The sequence below is a fragment of the Aulonocara sp. 'chitande type north' Nkhata Bay genome, linkage group LG2, assembly GCF_057382095.1.
Source record: "Aulonocara sp. 'chitande type north' Nkhata Bay isolate Kocher_YH1m ecotype deep benthic linkage group LG2, A_spYH_male_GT1.1, whole genome shotgun sequence".
In the NCBI taxonomy this organism is placed as follows: domain Eukaryota; kingdom Metazoa; phylum Chordata; class Actinopteri; order Cichliformes; family Cichlidae; genus Aulonocara; species Aulonocara sp. 'chitande type north' Nkhata Bay.
This window is the reverse complement of record NC_141345.1, coordinates 7,667,341-7,684,643: the sequence shown is the minus strand read 5'-3', so window position 1 is coordinate 7,684,643 and position 17,303 is coordinate 7,667,341.

Sequence of the window (17,303 nt, the reverse complement as noted above, 5' to 3'; positions counted from 1 at the left end):
ATTTTAGTGGGACTGTGAACTTTGCCTGCTTTCTCTGAATGGTAGCAAACTAGATAAGTAAACCATAATGTTTCATGTTTGTGGGCAGCTTAATACAGTACAGTACTTCCACCTCTTACAGACATGAAGTGAAGCACACAAGACCGTACAAAAATCTTGTCTGCGTAAACACCTAACACTTTATTGTTTGCACCCTGCTACCACCAACACCACTACTACTACCATTACAACCCGTTCTCACTCCCAAAGCGTAACATTTTACGCTAGGTGACAAATCGTCACCATATTACGTTTTCGGCTACCCACCACGTTCCTAAATGACGACCTCGGAAAAAAGAGGAAATATGAGAACCGTCTGGAATGAATCTACACATGCTCGCTCTTTTTCTTCAAATCGCTTAGAAACACGCTATTTAACATCATTAAAGTCCTGGTTACGGTCAGGAATAAGGTTATGGTCAGGGCAAGGGATAAGGTTAGGTTTAGGGCTGGAATACAGGGCTGGAACGTCCATTACCGCGGGAGCGTCATTGCACTGGATTCCAGCCATAACCCGCCGCGTACCATAAGAACGCCGAAGGTCTCCTTTCGCGTTCCTCAGGAACGCCGCGGGACGTGACAAAACGTCGACATGTTACGCCTCGGGAGTGAGAACGCTCTGACCATTAAGGCAGATAATGGAGCTGGCCGAGCAGCAGGAAACATCTGCACAGTTTATCTGTTAATGCATTCTTTCTTCACTGCAAGCGTGCTAGCTGGAGATACCATTGATTCATCATGTGACCAGAGGTCATGTGACCTCTCTTGCCATAACTGTTCTCAGTTATCAGTCCATTCTGACAGGACAAATGTGGTCCAGAGGTCCAGCTGAAGGACTCCGATTTGAAAAGCAGAAGATTAACAGACTGCTAGCAGCTATAACTGCAACTTTAGCAAGGTTTCTAGCAACTTCAAAAAAGTTTTTCTTTGTTTTGATATGTCTGTTATCACTGACTAAGGTGATATAAATATTTTCTGTAAATATGACTGGGGCTATCTATGTTCCAAAATTTTGCTTACCTGAGCGAGTGTGTTACTTGTCTAGTTGTCACATATTTTTATGTCTTGTATCTTGTTTTATGTTCTGGGGAGCACAAAGGGAAAATGAATAGAAATGTCAGCTGCAGCTCTGCCTCAGTCACTGCTGTATTCTCCCACTGATCAATAAATGACTCATTACTCTAAAAATGGAGCGGGAGGGGCAGAGAGCGAGAGAGTGAGCTGTGGTGTAGTGGTGTAATGGGGTCATGCTTGTCTTTTGAGAGGTCATCAGTACGCTCTGTGTGTATATATGTAAATATGCGTATCTGCTGAGTCAGCAGGTCATGTGACAGCAAAGCTCAATCGCAGAGCAAATGTTGTTTCCCAGGCTGATTTGGACCTTAAAGAACGCAACAGAGGAAATTCATCTTAAAACAACAACAAAGAAAAATATAAAGGAGCCAAGAAGCTCCTAAGTGACAGGAATTCTGGGTAATGAGTGTGTGGTATATTTCAGTTCAGTTCAATTCAGTCAGCTCCACCTTACAATAATACATACAGAGAAAAAAAAACAATAATTATATGACCCCCTAGCACTTTGACGACAGTGGGAACAAAAAACTCCCTTTTAACAGGAAGAAACCTCCGTCAGAACCAGGCTCAGGGAGGGGCGGGGCCATCTGCTGCGACTGGTTGGGGTGAGAGAAGGAAGACAGGATAAAAGACATGCTGTGGAAGAGAGCTAGAGATTAATAAGCCGCCAGCAGCGACACATCGTGCAACAGAACAAAGTGTCCAGATGGAGGAACTGCTGTCCGATGGATGTTTGCTGGGCGCTTGGAAATATCACCAACAGGTGGAGCTTGGTGGATTATTTTTCCCACCTGCTTAATGATCAACACGCTGCATGACAGAGATCCTACACATATGGGCTGATGGCAGCGCTCTGTGACAGTTTACTCCTGCATTGAGTTGTTTTACTGATACAGAGAGCATTCTAATACCCAGTGTAAACGTGGGTCGAAGAATCAGGCCTGTAGTTGCAGAATGTGAAAAACCTTTGTTTGCCTTCCACATCTGCGGTGCCTCTTTGGATTGATATATGACTTAGATGGATTAAAATTCAGCAGAAAGTCTTTGTCATTTCATTATGAAAAACAAAGTTCAAAGTGCATTAAAACACAGTAACTTTATTTATTTAGAATATAAATATAAAACGTTGCTGGAAGTCTGGATAGCATTACCATTGCTTCACCTTGCATCTCCATAATATGTTTCAGTTCTAAGACTTGACTGTCTGCACCATCAGACTTTAGTCAGAGGATGTTTTAGACAGTTAGCGATGCACCAGTTCAATCCTTGGATTGGATATCAGTCTGATCCTGACTCAAAAAGCTGATCATGTATCGGTGACAGGCTGATGTAATGAATTCAGTTTCATGTTGACAACACCATTCATCATAGTGGAAGCCGAGATGATGTGGTGCTCCCCGTCAGCTTTTCTCACTCTCGTTATGTTTGGTGTAACACTTGTTATAAAGCCAAAGCTTGTTTTCTTGCAGGCACACAATACATGAAGCTATCATCGATTCAAATGATATTTAAGAGACTGACAGCGGGGCAAGAAGAAAGTAGTGCAACTGTACCAGACGGCAGTTTGCCGTCAATGTTTGAGCAAAACTGATGTTTATACCTTACACATAAAAGAACAATTCCCAGTCTCTTCCTGTGCGCTGGTATCAGTGGATCAGTCCTCTGCCTCTGTCCAAAGCTGGACCAGGTGCTCTTAAAAGGAAGTGGCTTTAGTCCTAGCCAGTCGGCTTCAGGTACCAAGAAGTTTTTTTTAGGTCCAGTTTTCCTGAAGTGTGCTTCAAACCTGTGCAGCATTCTGATGGAAGCTTACAGCACAGGTGTTTGAGGAATTTATAACCATTTCATTTCCACATGTTGGCATAAAACCTCGTGTACACACACACACACACAGACTCAGAGCGAGTCAGATGGTGACAGTAATGAGGGCCTTGGGCTGCAGTGCAGGTGATGTGGCGTCACAGAAAACACGCATCGGATTAGATTCACCCCAACAGAGTCTCCTTCCACTTCAACCAGCCACTTATTCCTGTTTCATAAGACGAGGAAAGAGGATGACACTTCAGAGAGCATTCATCCCCTTTCTCTCTTTCTTTCATGCACAAAGAAATCGAGAGGGGAGAGGAGGAGGAGGAGAGATCTCCGTCTTCTAACTTATTCTGATGGCGTATCTTCTCCCCATCAGTCACGCATGGCTGCTAATCCTCTGCTATGCTTCTACAGAAAAGGAAAGAGAGGGAGGAGGGGGTCAGAAAGATGTGACAGAGTATATTTGCATTCAGGAGGAAAGTTATAGAACGAGGGATGAATCTTCGATGGGAGAAGCCATTATCAGCTCGCAGGTTATTCGGATGGTGAGAAAAAGAACGAGCGAAAAAGAGGCGAGAAACGTACCTGCTGCTCTCAGGTTGCGTTAAGCTCAAAAGGTGAACAGTCATCTCGGCCCATTAGAGAAGTGAGAGCGACGCCTTTTTATTCTTTAAGATGACAGACCGAGTCGCGAGCTGCTCTCAGATCAGAGTATGTCAGGAGGCGATGGTGACAACGATCAGCAAAAGCGGCGGTAACGGCGGGATTTAAAGAGCAGGTCAGGCCACTTTAAAATTCTAGCCTCAGAGCACAAGCTGCCAGTTGTCTGACAGTCTGATTGTCTTAAGAATAATCACTTCCAGATCTGCTGCTTAATGGCATTGTCTGCTCTGACGTCGCCACCTTAAAGCCTCATGTGCACTTAGTTCACATTCCGATTTCTTTTTTAAAAGAAGAGTTATTCTTACAAGTACTAGCACCAAAAGAAGGGAAAAAGAGTCAAGAGAAATGTAAACCCGTCAAACACTGCAGCAAGTTCAGAACATGAAACAAGAGCAAGGATCTGAAAAATGAGTAACAGGATAATTATGTATAATTAGTGACTGTTTGTAGCTACAGTCAGCAATACACGCTCCATTTTACAAGATTAACAAGGCACAAAAAATCCTTAGGATAAATAAACTGTATTCACAGTCAGTTTCATTATGTTTGAAAAGATTGTCTTAGCAACTGGCATAGTAACCCTTTAGTCATTGCTTAAATCAGTGTCATTGCAGCTGAATACTTAATATCTAAGCACTTCCATTATTTGCATTTAATCACCCCAAAAACTACACACAGCATCACTGCGAGATCAATAAAAGCACTCAAAGTTCTGAAATCTGGAGCAGAAACTGGATCTTTGGCAGATATGATCAGTTTGTTTACAGCAGTACAAGACTCTAAAAGATAGATGTCGCCCAGCAGGTTTGGACTCTGATTTGGAGGTTTTAATGCATTTTACTGTTCTGGAGCTACAAGTGACGTTTACATTATCAGCTAATTCTAGCTAGCCAGGTTAGCAGATGACAGGTTAGCATCTACAGACACACATATAAGCTAATCAGTGCAGAGTAACAGACAAAATGCTCAACTTTCACTCAGCAAAAAAGTAGCACGGCCTTCTTGAATAGTACTTTTGGGCCCGTTGAGCCATTTTAATGCATTTAATGCAATTAGCTAACAAACAGTTTCTAGCAGGAAGCTGTTTGTGTGGAGAGGAGTGTAGCAGGTTGGCCTTTATATTTGTAACTGATCTGCAATCATCTTGTTTTTCAGTGGCATTGTTTTTGCTGGATGGGATCAGGTCTGGTCCGATGATTTTAACCTCACTTTGATCACTGTTTCTTACCCGAGCTTCAGATTTCTAAGTAAAGTAGTCCTCTTTAGCTCAATGAAAGCATTTCTCCAGAGACAGCATCTTTGCCAAGTTACGCCCACCTCTAAGCGATTATATTCCTGTCTTAATATCTTGTTCGACTCTGAAACATTTTGGGGTTTTGTGATATGTTTAAAACAGTGATTCAGTTCTGTTTCCAAGAACCTTTTTACCACTCACAGTTACAACACACCATGTGACTAAATTCCTGATTAAACTAAAAAAGGAAAATAGCTTTGTGTGACCATGTGTGACTGCAGGTGTGTAAAGTGTGTGCCGCATAACAAGAAACCAGACTGAAGGGACACTGTGTTCTCTACTGGATGTGGGCCTGTGTTGATGGCAATATTTTAACCTGAGATTGTCGTCATCAGGAAGCCATTCTCACAAATTGAAATAATAAATGCTGAATGAACTTCTGGTTATTGGAACCTCCCCGCATTTATTTAAGCCAAGAAATGGAACGAGGCTTGTTTTCAGGGTACAGGACACCAACTAAAGCCCGTTCTGTCTCTCGTGTGACAGTGGGGGAAAATGGATGTCAGTACAGGTCATGAATTCATAGATGATGAAATAAATTGCCAATAATTGCTTCAGCGTGAGCTGAAGCAGACATTTTCTTCTCCATCATCAGCTCAGATACGACGTTTCTCTCCGTTTTTCCTCTCAAATGAAAACCGCCACAGATTGTTTCCTAACGAGACCGGGCGAGCGAGACAAGACATCTGTGCCCGTCTCATGGTCTCCTCTGTCAGTTGCCACGGCAACCGCGATAAGCCCCACTTCCTCTTGACCACCGAGCCGCTTAGGAGTACCTCCATCATTATCCCAAGGTGTTTTCAATGAGGAGGCTATTGTGAAGGTATGATGGCTGACTGTCTCCCTCCACTTATTTTCTTGCATGTATACAATGTGTAGGGGCCATACAGAGAACGCATTAGAATGAATGGAACTGAATGCGTTCAACACAGAAGCTCTGAATATCAAGTAGTTTTGCCATTTCACTGCTATCCAGGTGTAATGATATTGGCGGTAACTCATGTTATCAAATAATCAGTCTCTGCTCTGAATGCATCCTTTACCTGATCTCACGAAAATGAGGCACATTAACAGTTGAGCGTGGGGTTAGACATGCAAATATGATTATGCAGTGATTGAACTAAACTAAACTGACATAAATACATCCAGAAGATTGCAGCAAAACCTCCCGGAGTAACTCATATCCAGGGTGTTCCCCAGCCTTTTTGAGTGTTGTGTTCAAAACACGAAACTTTTACACAACTTGGACACAGGTTAGACTTTCCAAGTGATAGCTGTCTATGTGTTTTTGCTCAGGGCTCAATGTATGGGAAACGTATTGGATCCATACACTACCAAATGAAAGACCAGAAAGGTTAAAATGAGATGCTCAACCAACCCATTATCACACCAAAGCGTTTCACAGACATTTATGCAGAAGTTGCATTACCAGCAGGGGGAGATAATATAATTAAAGACAAGAAGTCAAGAAGAAAAAACGTATGAAGTACATGTCCTTAAATGTCAGAGATGATTAAGCTAGGCGGCTAATATTTTTGTACATGTAAATGTGTTAACAATGTCTGATTAAACGCCTTCCCTGTGATTATCTTCATGTTGGCTTGAAATAAAATACCTCCCTCTGCTGTTACAGAAGACATCATGGCTCTTTCATGCTGCTATAAATACCACCACAATGGATGGTATGCAATTGTAATAAAAAAATGACTGAAACCAAGTAGAGCAGAGTTGAGTCGAGTCAAGCAAAAAGGGTACTAGTGGAAAAGAAGCTTTTGATTCCCGTCAATTTAAAGCAAACTGGGCATCAGAGTATGTTTTCGGCAAACACCAGAGGGCAGGAGGTCAGGACAGCATTGCATTGCAGCGAGTGTGATGTTGTTGTGTTTCACCAGTAACATACGGAGACAGAACAAAACGTGAAACAACAGAATTCAACCAAAGCACGCTGGGTTATGAACTGACTTTTATTTTCTCCATATGTGAAGTTTGTACTTTTATATATCTATAAAAGTACCTCATTACCCACAGTGAACAGAATTTTTTATACATGTCTTTATACATTACACTGTTTCATATAAATGATTTTTATATCTGTGAACTACACATCGGCATTTCCAGTTAATAACTGTTGCTTTTTACTTGAAGTGTGCATAGCTGACCATAGACTTTTCTGTTGTTTATATTAGATATGAGATATGATTCATTATAACACATGAAAATAATCGTCAACATGAAATCATTCCAATTTGCCAAAGATTCAGAAATGCACTGCAGAGGAAAGAGAGGGGTCGAGCACTCTGCTACAAGCTTTTTATATTCACAGCGATCACAGTGCTATAATGAAAAGAGTCTAGGCCATGCGCTTAGATCACGTGGATGCAAACCATGTCTGTAGACTTTGCAGAAAATATGCAGGCAACATGTTAACATTTTAAAATTTTGCTGCCATCTTTGTGATGTTGTGTACTGTAGAAACCCACTCTAAAAATGCATTTTAAAAAACGATAGAATTATTCAGAGTCATTTAGTTATTGCTGCTTTTCCATCGTTGTTTTCCACAAATCCATGTGATCAAAGCCATGCAGCTCTCATCACGTAACTCGTAAATTCAGCGTCACTGTTGCCTTGGTGCCCATATAGATTTAGAAAGTTTACTTAACATATAGAGAGACACGCTGGCAAACATTTATACTTTACTTAGACAATTAAAAGTGATCGTCTTTCTCTTTACTCAATTAAGCTAATCTGAGTTTATAATCATAATTATTAATTTAACATAATTAAAAGAGCGTTATGATATGTATTAGTGCATGACCATGTTTAAGAGTAAATACAGATACATTAACCAAAATGTAGAATGTCATTTTCCTGCTGCTTCATTCTGACATTTTCTTTCACAGTAGTGTAAAAATTCACCACAAGTGTCATTTGATACGAGCACGGTCGGCGGTCAGACACCCGGAGGAAGATGGCTGTGGCAGAAACACACCTCACAGGCCTGGCTGCAGAATCCATAAGTGCATTTTAAATGTGACTCAGATTCACTGTTAGATTTTTGTGGATTCTGAGAATCTCACTTTATATGAAGCTTAAAGTTTGAGCTGCAGTTTTGTAGACCCAGATGATCTTAGAAGTCTCTGAGGCTCATATGGCATCAGCAGATCAAATATATATTTCGGACCATTTTGACTTTATTTATTTATATTCTACATCACATTGTTTTAACTTTGAAATAATTAACTTAAAATGCAAACCTTACACAAAAAGGCCTCTTATTGTGGGAACACGGTGCTAACCACTGGACCACTGTTCTACTATTTTAAATCTTGTGCACGTGTCAAGTGTAATATTATATATATATATATATATATATATATATATAACATTTCCACCAGGGATTAAAAGATGCTCTTATTCTGAAAATGAAAATCTGTGGTTATGGATATGCTGAACATTTAAAGATATACTTGGGGAAAATCTGAATGTTCTTTTTACTAATAATCATTAAATATTATTAACCATCAATAAAGAAAAAAAAAACTTTGACCAAAAGCAGGAGTGGGCTTAACAAAGTTAGAAAGATGCTCCGGTAAATCCTACATGCCTTACATCCCAGTATTCACATTATTCATTTCATTTCTGTCTGCAGTAATAAGCCCACGGATCATTTAAAGGAAGTTTTCTGAATCATTTCCCTGAATCATTCTGTTTATTCATAACTCCATCTGAGTTTCACATCATCACATTTTAACTAGCAGATCCGTGAGTTATAAATTATCATTTTCTCCCACAGTTTTACAAGGTTTCATTAATATTTTACTACTAGCATAAAGATCCAAACTTTAATATGATTTTATTTGTATTCATTCCCATCATTATCCCGTTTCCCCCCCTTGTTTTTTCTTCTCCGTAATCCGTACACCTCCTCACTGCTGCTGTTAACAAACCAATTTCCCCTCTGGGTTCAATAAAAACACAACTGCCTGAAATAGGAAGAGAGGGAAATGACTTAAATTCTACTGGAGGCTGATAGAAGAAAAATAAATTTTAATCAGGATTTACATCTGAAATACAGTTTCAGAAAAACTGGGTCCAATCAGAAAGCAAATCATGTTCCAAGTCAAAGATGAAGCTTTAAAGCTGCTGTACAAAAATATATCGTTGTTACATGTTGTTAAAATCACTCAGTTATGTGAAAAGTGTTTTTTTCTTTCTTTTGCCTCTGCAGCATGGTGGCGTGGTGGTTACCACTATCGCCTCATAGTCTTAAGTTCAAATCCACTCCCTTCTGCGTGGGTTCTCTCCAGGTACTCTGGCTTCCTCCCACAGTAAAAGACTTGTTGTTTTGGTTTGGTTAGCTGCTGATTCTGCATTGCCCATAGGTGTGAATGATTGTCTGTCTCTCTGTGTTAGTCCTGCGACAGGCTGGCGATGAGTCCAGGGTGTATCCTGCCTCTCTGGGAAAGGCTCTAGGAACCCGAGATGCCTCCAACATCCAACTTACCTCCATAAATCTCATCATTCCAAGTTCAGGTGTTGAGATATCAGTTTTCTCAGTAACTCAGTCCAACAGCAGTCATCCCACACTCACTTCCATTTATCCCTGTGCCAAATTTATATAAGGTTTCCCCTTCTTAACTCTTCTTTTGATGGAGGTTTTATTCTAGACTTGGTACCACATTAACCTCTTAGCTGGTTTCTGTGCTTGAGGAAACTATGACCCATGTGTAGAAACAACTGCGAGTGAGACGGAAGTCAAGTAAGAATTTACACTAATGTTTTCTGTCTGTGGGCCTCACAGCTTCTCTTCTAATTGTGTAAAATGAAAATATTCAAGCTGACTTTAGCTCAACTGAAATGCCAGTATGCTCACTTCATTTTGCAGTAAAGTTCCCACTATGCTTTCTTTTACACATGCATTGAACGGATCCCCATTTCTCATAACATTTCTTTTTTATTTGATGCAAAATAGGACTTTTTAACTCCCTGAAGAAAGTTTTAGTTTTGTGTGAGATCGGGCTGAATCCAACTAAAAGTCTTCACAGAGCTGCAGATTTGGCCGAACAGCATTAGGATGATACAAAGTTGATAAATGCTGGTATTTTGGGTTGTTTCATTCCTGTAGACAAAAGCTCTTCATGTGTTCATGTCCACTTGTCATTCACAGTCACCATACTAAAGATTAATACTGTTCATCATTTGCAGGTTGTTTGTTATTGAGCAGCAGATGATTTAATTCTGTTCCTGTTATTGGTTATTTGATTTACTTTTATTATGTACTTGTTAATCAATTCAGATGCATTGATTGGTGTGTTTTTATGAACACATGAAAGGTTGACTTTTGACCTACTGTGTAATCCTCACAGGAGATCCATACTTCAAAAATGCTTTCATAGAATTTTATTCATGTGCTCTAGATTAATCTATCTAACAGAATATTAAATATTTCCAATATGCAAAATCTGAAATATCTGCAGCAGCAAATGGAATACAGTAATGCAGCAGCAATATCAATCCATAAACATGTGAAAGAAGCACTTTAAAATTTGCAGTTTTGCTTGTATAAGGCTTGAACGCTCGGCTCTGATTTGACACAGATTAATAACGTAATGGCTTTAATGTAATTTAAGAGCAAGTGAATTGGAACTGAACTTCAAGGGGTTAAAGAGGTGTGTATTTAACCCGAGTCTGTTCCTGTCCCTAAAAAGTGCCACCCCCCACACAGAAAGCAAAGAGCAGACAAAATGTCTGTTGCTCTCGAACTCTAATTGGTCCTCAAAGATAAAAAAAAAAACAGTCTCCCCATCTCCGCATGTCCTGCCTGACCTCAAGTGCTCTCTTGTTTCCTATTAGTTTTAATTGACTCCATCTCCCTTCATGTGTTGACCTCCAGTCCCCTCCTCTTCCTCCGACAGAGGCTGTCTGCAGATAGCTCTGGTGAGGACTGCCGCGCCATCCATCAGGGGCAAGAGAGCGGCAGCAGGAAGTTATGTCAGGAAGTTGGTAGTTTAGCGAGGTGGATGGAAGGTGACTCGTCAGGCTCGGCAGCTAGTTGCGTCCGGCGGCTGTCAGAATGCCTGACCTCCCCCTGCTCTCGACATGACAGAGAGGACGGCTGAGTGTCAGCTTTACTGCTCAGCCTGTCATGTCTGTCACGCCCGGCGATACAGGAAGTCATGTTTTCTGAGCGTGCTATGAGCAGTTGAAGCATTTTTTCTTTTATCCTTTCATTCTGGATTCAACTTTTTTTCCCCTCCCATACGGTTCCACGGACCTCAGAGCAGCTTGCTGTCACAAGATGAAGCTTCCTGGCAGGTTTCTCCGCCGCTCGTAAAGGTTTTATAGGAAGTAGATGAGTTTGGACAGAAGGAGATGAGCCAAAGAGGGCACGTCTTTTTTTCTGAACACTCTAAGCAATCTGTCTGTAAATCTAACACGACCCGTCACACCTATTATCTCCTCCCATAGTTCTCAATGACTTTGGCTTCTCGTATGCTTGTTGCCCTTTGTCTCTCAGATGTGTGCTGATGACTTGCTTAAGTTTTGCTTCCTGGTTCATGTCCTTGGAACTCTTTTCTAGATCCCATATGATGAAGAGGAAGTAATGTAGCCCAGGCTCTATCTCTAATTTAAGGTGGACCGACTTTTCGTCACATAGACCTTTTTTTGGTCAACGGTAAACACGGCCGAGGTTTCACATGTGGTTGTATCAAAAAGCACATTTCATCCTGCTCCAAACAGAATTTGCATTCTGTATGAGCTCTATGATGTAACTGAGACAGGATGACCATATTAGGGATGTCATGTACAAAGGTCCCAACCAACTGCTGATTAAACATGCTCAGCATCAATTTGTGAGTTGCCAAATATGTAAATGAACATTTTCCCTTTGATGTTGATAGAAAATTAATCCATTGAGATGAATTTTCCTAAAGACATCTGTTGCTCTAAATGTGCTGTGTTTAAAAAAAAATCTCTGAAGGCTTTGGGACCATTTGGTTACTACACATTACAGACAAACATTTCAGGACTGGAAACTAAATCCAAACACTGAGGATAAAAACCTTTTTATGAACAGGAATTATTGCACTGATGACTTGTGCGTGCATGCCTCATACTCCTGACTCACTGCAGTTACAGGTAATAGCTGTAGCATTGGTGGTACAATTCTATGATTTGCATTTCTTCATTTATTTTCATTTGAGACATTTAGACCCAGAATTTGTCTTTTTTTTCCCAGCAGCACTTCACACAAGTGTGCCATATATTTTGGCTTTCAGCAATTCAGAATGAGTCCTCTTTCCTTTATTATGCGTAATGGAGTTTTAATGACGCTGTTGGTGAGGTTGGAGGAGAACAGAATTAAGTGCACACCTGAGGTGTATTGAGTGCTGGTTTACATAATGTATACCAAGGAGGCTTTAACTTCTTAATGAAGAAACATCCATTCATACCGGTGGCATTGTAAAACCTCGCATTAGAAAGTCGATTTTCTCCCCTGTTCTGAAACATTAGCCAGAAACTGAAGGAGTTAACATACGGTGAGATATTAATGTTTTCTACCCCTGCAGGGAAAATAGGAGATCTGCGAGAAGGAAAGATTCTTCCACAAATCACAGCTTCATTTCAACTATTCAGCCAAATATCCCTCTTAACAACTCATTTAGAATACCAACTCCTGAAATCTTATTTTCTTGAAACAAAAAAAGCCACCAGGGCTCAGAAAACAGCCACTTCTGGCACCTATTAAAGTCTGGCTTAATGGAAAAGTGTCAACTGGATATTTCATAAGTCAAACGTGCCTGAAGTAAATAGGTGCAGAGGGTAAGAGGTGCTAAAGAAAAGAATTTTTTATCAAAGTAATATTTCTCCCTTTTCTCCTTTCACTGAACTCCTGTCACATGATTTACTGCAGCCGTTTTCAAAGTCTTTCTGCCCATAGCACACCAAGCCAGAAATCACGACACATCTGTATTCATACCTGCACAAAATAATCTGTCATCTGATATGTGAGGGAGAATTGGTCCAGCAAAACCATGTGGGTGGCAACCTAAAGAGGAAAAGGAGCTTACTATGAAGTGTTAAAAACTGTGGTGCCTGGTTCCAAAAGTGAGTCAGTCCCCAAAATATGAAACTTTACAGTGGAAATAAACATCTTTGCAGTTTGGATCCAAAAAGTGTGTTGGTAAAGTAGATAGTTTCACAACTCATCCACCTGGAATCAGGGACTCACTGCACTCCATTTTGATGAACTCTGACAAATTTATCTCTCTCTGCTAAGAACCAGCATGGCCATTTCATGGACTCACCATTATGTGGCCAGGAGTAGAATTCATTACGGACTACATGCCAGCACCTCAGGACTGCAGCAGTGATGCCTCATTGCCAGATACACTGAATGACTTCTGTGTACGCTTAAGGAACAAAAAAAGGTAACTGTGAGAAAAACCACCCCTCCTCTGGTCAGGGCCAACGTTGGGAAGACTTGGCATAAAGTTAATCCATAGAAAGCTGCTGGACCAGATAACATACCTGGCTGGGTGCTCTGGGAATGTGCTAACCAACTGGCAGATGGTCTGCTAGACATCCCTGAGCAGAGCAATGGTTCATACCTGCCTTAAAGGCAAAAGAATCATCCCTGTGCCCAAGAAGTCAACTGTGTCTTACCACAGCCATTATCAGCCTACAACACATATCATCAAGTAGTATGAAAGCTGGACCTGAGGCACATGAAGTCCTCTCTTCTGGAATAATTAGACCCTTTAGGTGGAGGTACAGAGCAGGTACATCAGACTGCTGTTCACAGACTTCCGCAAATCAGTCATCAACTGATTGAGAAGCTGAGCATACTGATCATGGACACCTCCTTTTGTAACAGTACCCTGCATGGTGTTCCACAAGGCTGTGTGGTCAGGCCACACCTGCTCACCCTGTTGACACATGACTGTACTGCCACAGAGCTACACAGCGCAAACTACATCATCAAGTTTAGAGATGACAACATTGGTATGGCTCAGTGACAGTGAGGAGTCTGCATACATAGAGGAGGTCAGCGGAGACAACAGACATGATTGTTGGGGGTCTGCTACTGAGACCAAGAGAAAAGTATCTGAGAGTGAACATGGAAGGTGACCTCATACAGGCACAACCCTGAAACAGTTCAGCAGCGTTTTCACTTTCTGTGAAGGCGAAAAGGCCAACCTTCATCCTGCTATTCTTACCACATTTTACCTGAGGACAGCTGAGCACATCCTCTGCTCATACGTCAGTGTATCATGTGGGAACTGCAACAAAACTGAACCAAAGTCTCTCCAGCATTTTGTAATGACAGCAGAGAAGATCACACATAGCAGATGTGTCTGCATGATAGACCTGCACAGCTTTTGTATGCACCTTGCTAGCTGCACCCTCCAATCCAAATATAGTAGCATGCTCAAACGCTACATCCAGATACACAGAAACAACTTTCCTGGATTTCCTTCACTGGATGATTAAGCATGCATGACACAGTATCCATGTGACCCCACGCCATTAGGGAACCACTAATTTACAGAATCTTTAAGATAAATAAAAATACTAAATACAATCACAAGCATGGTGTTATGGGAACATGGTGAAGGAGTCCTTGATCTTTCTCTTTCTAACTATAAAACTCTTCTGTTCTTAAGTTTTCATTCAACTTAGACACACAGGGCATCATCCAGATTAAAAAGCTCAATATTATTCAGGACTTAACATCTCAGACAGCCTCCAATTTCCTCATCAACTGGGATTTTATTTCCATATCAGACTTCAGGATGTCCCTACTGTGTTTTCCTCCCACCGGTAATTATTTGACTCCACTTTTAGTTTTGTTTTTCCTACATATTGCAGAAACATTTGCATAATGGCTCTGCATTAAAACCAGAAAAGTGTTGCGTTATACTTACACAGTTGCTTGACTACATTAAAGCAACCTTTCTGATGGTTTATTACAACAGTCGTAGCGTACTCAGTTTTATTTGAGTTCTGTGCGTAGCCGTGCTGTGACAGGTTTAAGATTTAGGCAGACTTTCTGCATCACATGGACAAAAATACTGAACTTTAAATGCAGTTTTTAACCAACATCAACATCAACAGTATGGATTTTCAGGATGACAGCTGGGAACCATTGACAGTTCTCTATTGTGTGCTTATTATTAGTAACTTATTGTTCCCAGATGTTAGAGTGGCACAGTGGTGCAACACTTAGCAATGCTGCATCATCGTAAAATGTGTGTGGGCTTGAATTTGCTGTTTGAAAAGGTGTTTTATATGGAAAACTGATCTCCCTTAAAAAAGGACATACATCAGCTACCTGAAAGACCAACTTAACATTACGCTATTATTGCTAGCCATTGTTCTCTCTGCACTGTGTGCTGGTAGCATGTTTTTATCTGCATGTGAAATGCAGTGTGGTTTTGTCAGATGGTTCGATGTCTGTATTAGGAGGTTGGAAGGTGGAGGCAGTGTATCCAAGAAAACTTAGATGGCTGTGTTTTGATACTTTGATAGTTCCCATAGTTTTTCCCCACTTCCTAATTTGTTCCATTTTTCACTCACTGGTTGGAGTTATGGAAGTAAAACCTACTCAGCAAGGGTTAAGCTATAAAAACATCTTTTTAAGTTTAGGAAAAAGGTTGTGGTTAAACTTCAAACAACAGTAAATCTACTCCTTAACAACTAAGTTGCAAGTAATAGATGTGTCTCCCTCACTATAAGGGATCATACTCTCAAAGTCAGCCATGCTAGTGGCTTTTTGGAAACAATTGGTTTATTGGTGACAAACATCTGCAAATAGTAATTCTAACATTACATTTTCAGTTTGATGCATAAAGATGAACTAAAGAAAGGTTTAAGTTAAAAATTAAAAGTCATGTTTTTAAATTAGCAACTTGTTTGAGATGTTTCAGGTAGGAAAAACTTTTTAAACATGTATTACTTGATTTACTAGATGTAAATTATAGCTAAAAGTGATAAATCAAAACGACACGAACTTGCATCATTTCTCAAACATAAAAGAGAAAGGCATAAAATTAGCCGAGCACAGTGCTCACAGATACGCAGTTATATCAGTAAGCTATAGAAAAAGTTGTTACATACAAGTTACCATATATAAAGGGCATAAAAATGTCAAGTCCATTCTAAAAGAGATGAATAGGGGTAAGTTTAAGAAGCAGGCATAATGGAAAGTCATGCAAGTTTCCATTATATTCCATTGAAGCATTTTCAGATGTTGCTGTGTGCAGTATATAGTGTAATGTTCAGTATATAAATTAAAAATGATGAATATGTGATTGCACATTAACAGCTGTTCAATCAGTACAGACTGCAGGGGCATACATGGAATGTATTTTCCTTCCGTTAAGCTGGTTCTGATGCAGATCCAGTTCTGTCTTCATTAATTCTGAGGACAGCCCACATTTTAGCAGGTTAATACCAGACTGTCTTTTCTTTTTCATTTTGAAAAAAACAAAACAAGAAGTACTTAAATATTTAGGCTATATGTGGAAATATCACAGAATAAAGGAAGTCTAAAATATTACTTTTAGCGATCTTTGTAACTTCTGCCTATGAAAGGTCCTGTATGATGCTTACATGCTCTTCCTCCTGTGTGTGTGTGTGTGTGTGTGTGTGTGTGTGTGTGTGTGTGTGTGTGTGTGTGTGTGTGGGGGGGGGGGGGTCATTTCCTAATAGGTAAGAGTTTTCCTCTTTACCACCACCAACACCACTTAAAGGGAACAGGATAAAAGCAGATGAAAAGCCACAGTGAGACCACAAACTCATTCAAGGAGTCATAACTCAATCAAATTTGAAAACAGAGACATGCATCATCAACACGCTTTTTCTATCCGTGTTGTTCAATATACACTATGCCCTTTGGGCATAGACATGGAAGCAATACCACTGCAAAATCCACCCACCCACCTACCCACCCATCCATCCATCCTCTTCTGTTTATCTAAAGTGGGGTTGCGGTGGAAATACCCTACGCAGGTTACTCCAGACATCTTTCTCCCCAGCCACACTTTTCAGTTCCTCCTTGGGGATCCCAGGCCAGAGAAGAAATATAATCTCTCCAGTGGTTTTCGGGTGTACCAAAACTCTGACCACTGCAAACGTAAATCAGTGTGTTGTTGCTGGTAACGCAGGACTCTTCTTCATGTGTGTTTTGTTCCAAAGCACTTTGGTCGGTGTCTTTGATGTCTTTCCTGTTCAGGGAAAAAGGTGCACTACATTAAGATCCTGTATCTTAATTAGGCAAAGACTTCACTGTACTACACTGTGTCTCCTCAAATAATATCAGCGCAGGCTGTATGATGAAATCAGGACACAGAATATAGATGTATTAAAAGTCAATGTTTGGCAGTGAGCACGTTATTTTTCTCTGAGTAAAAACTCGGGTTTT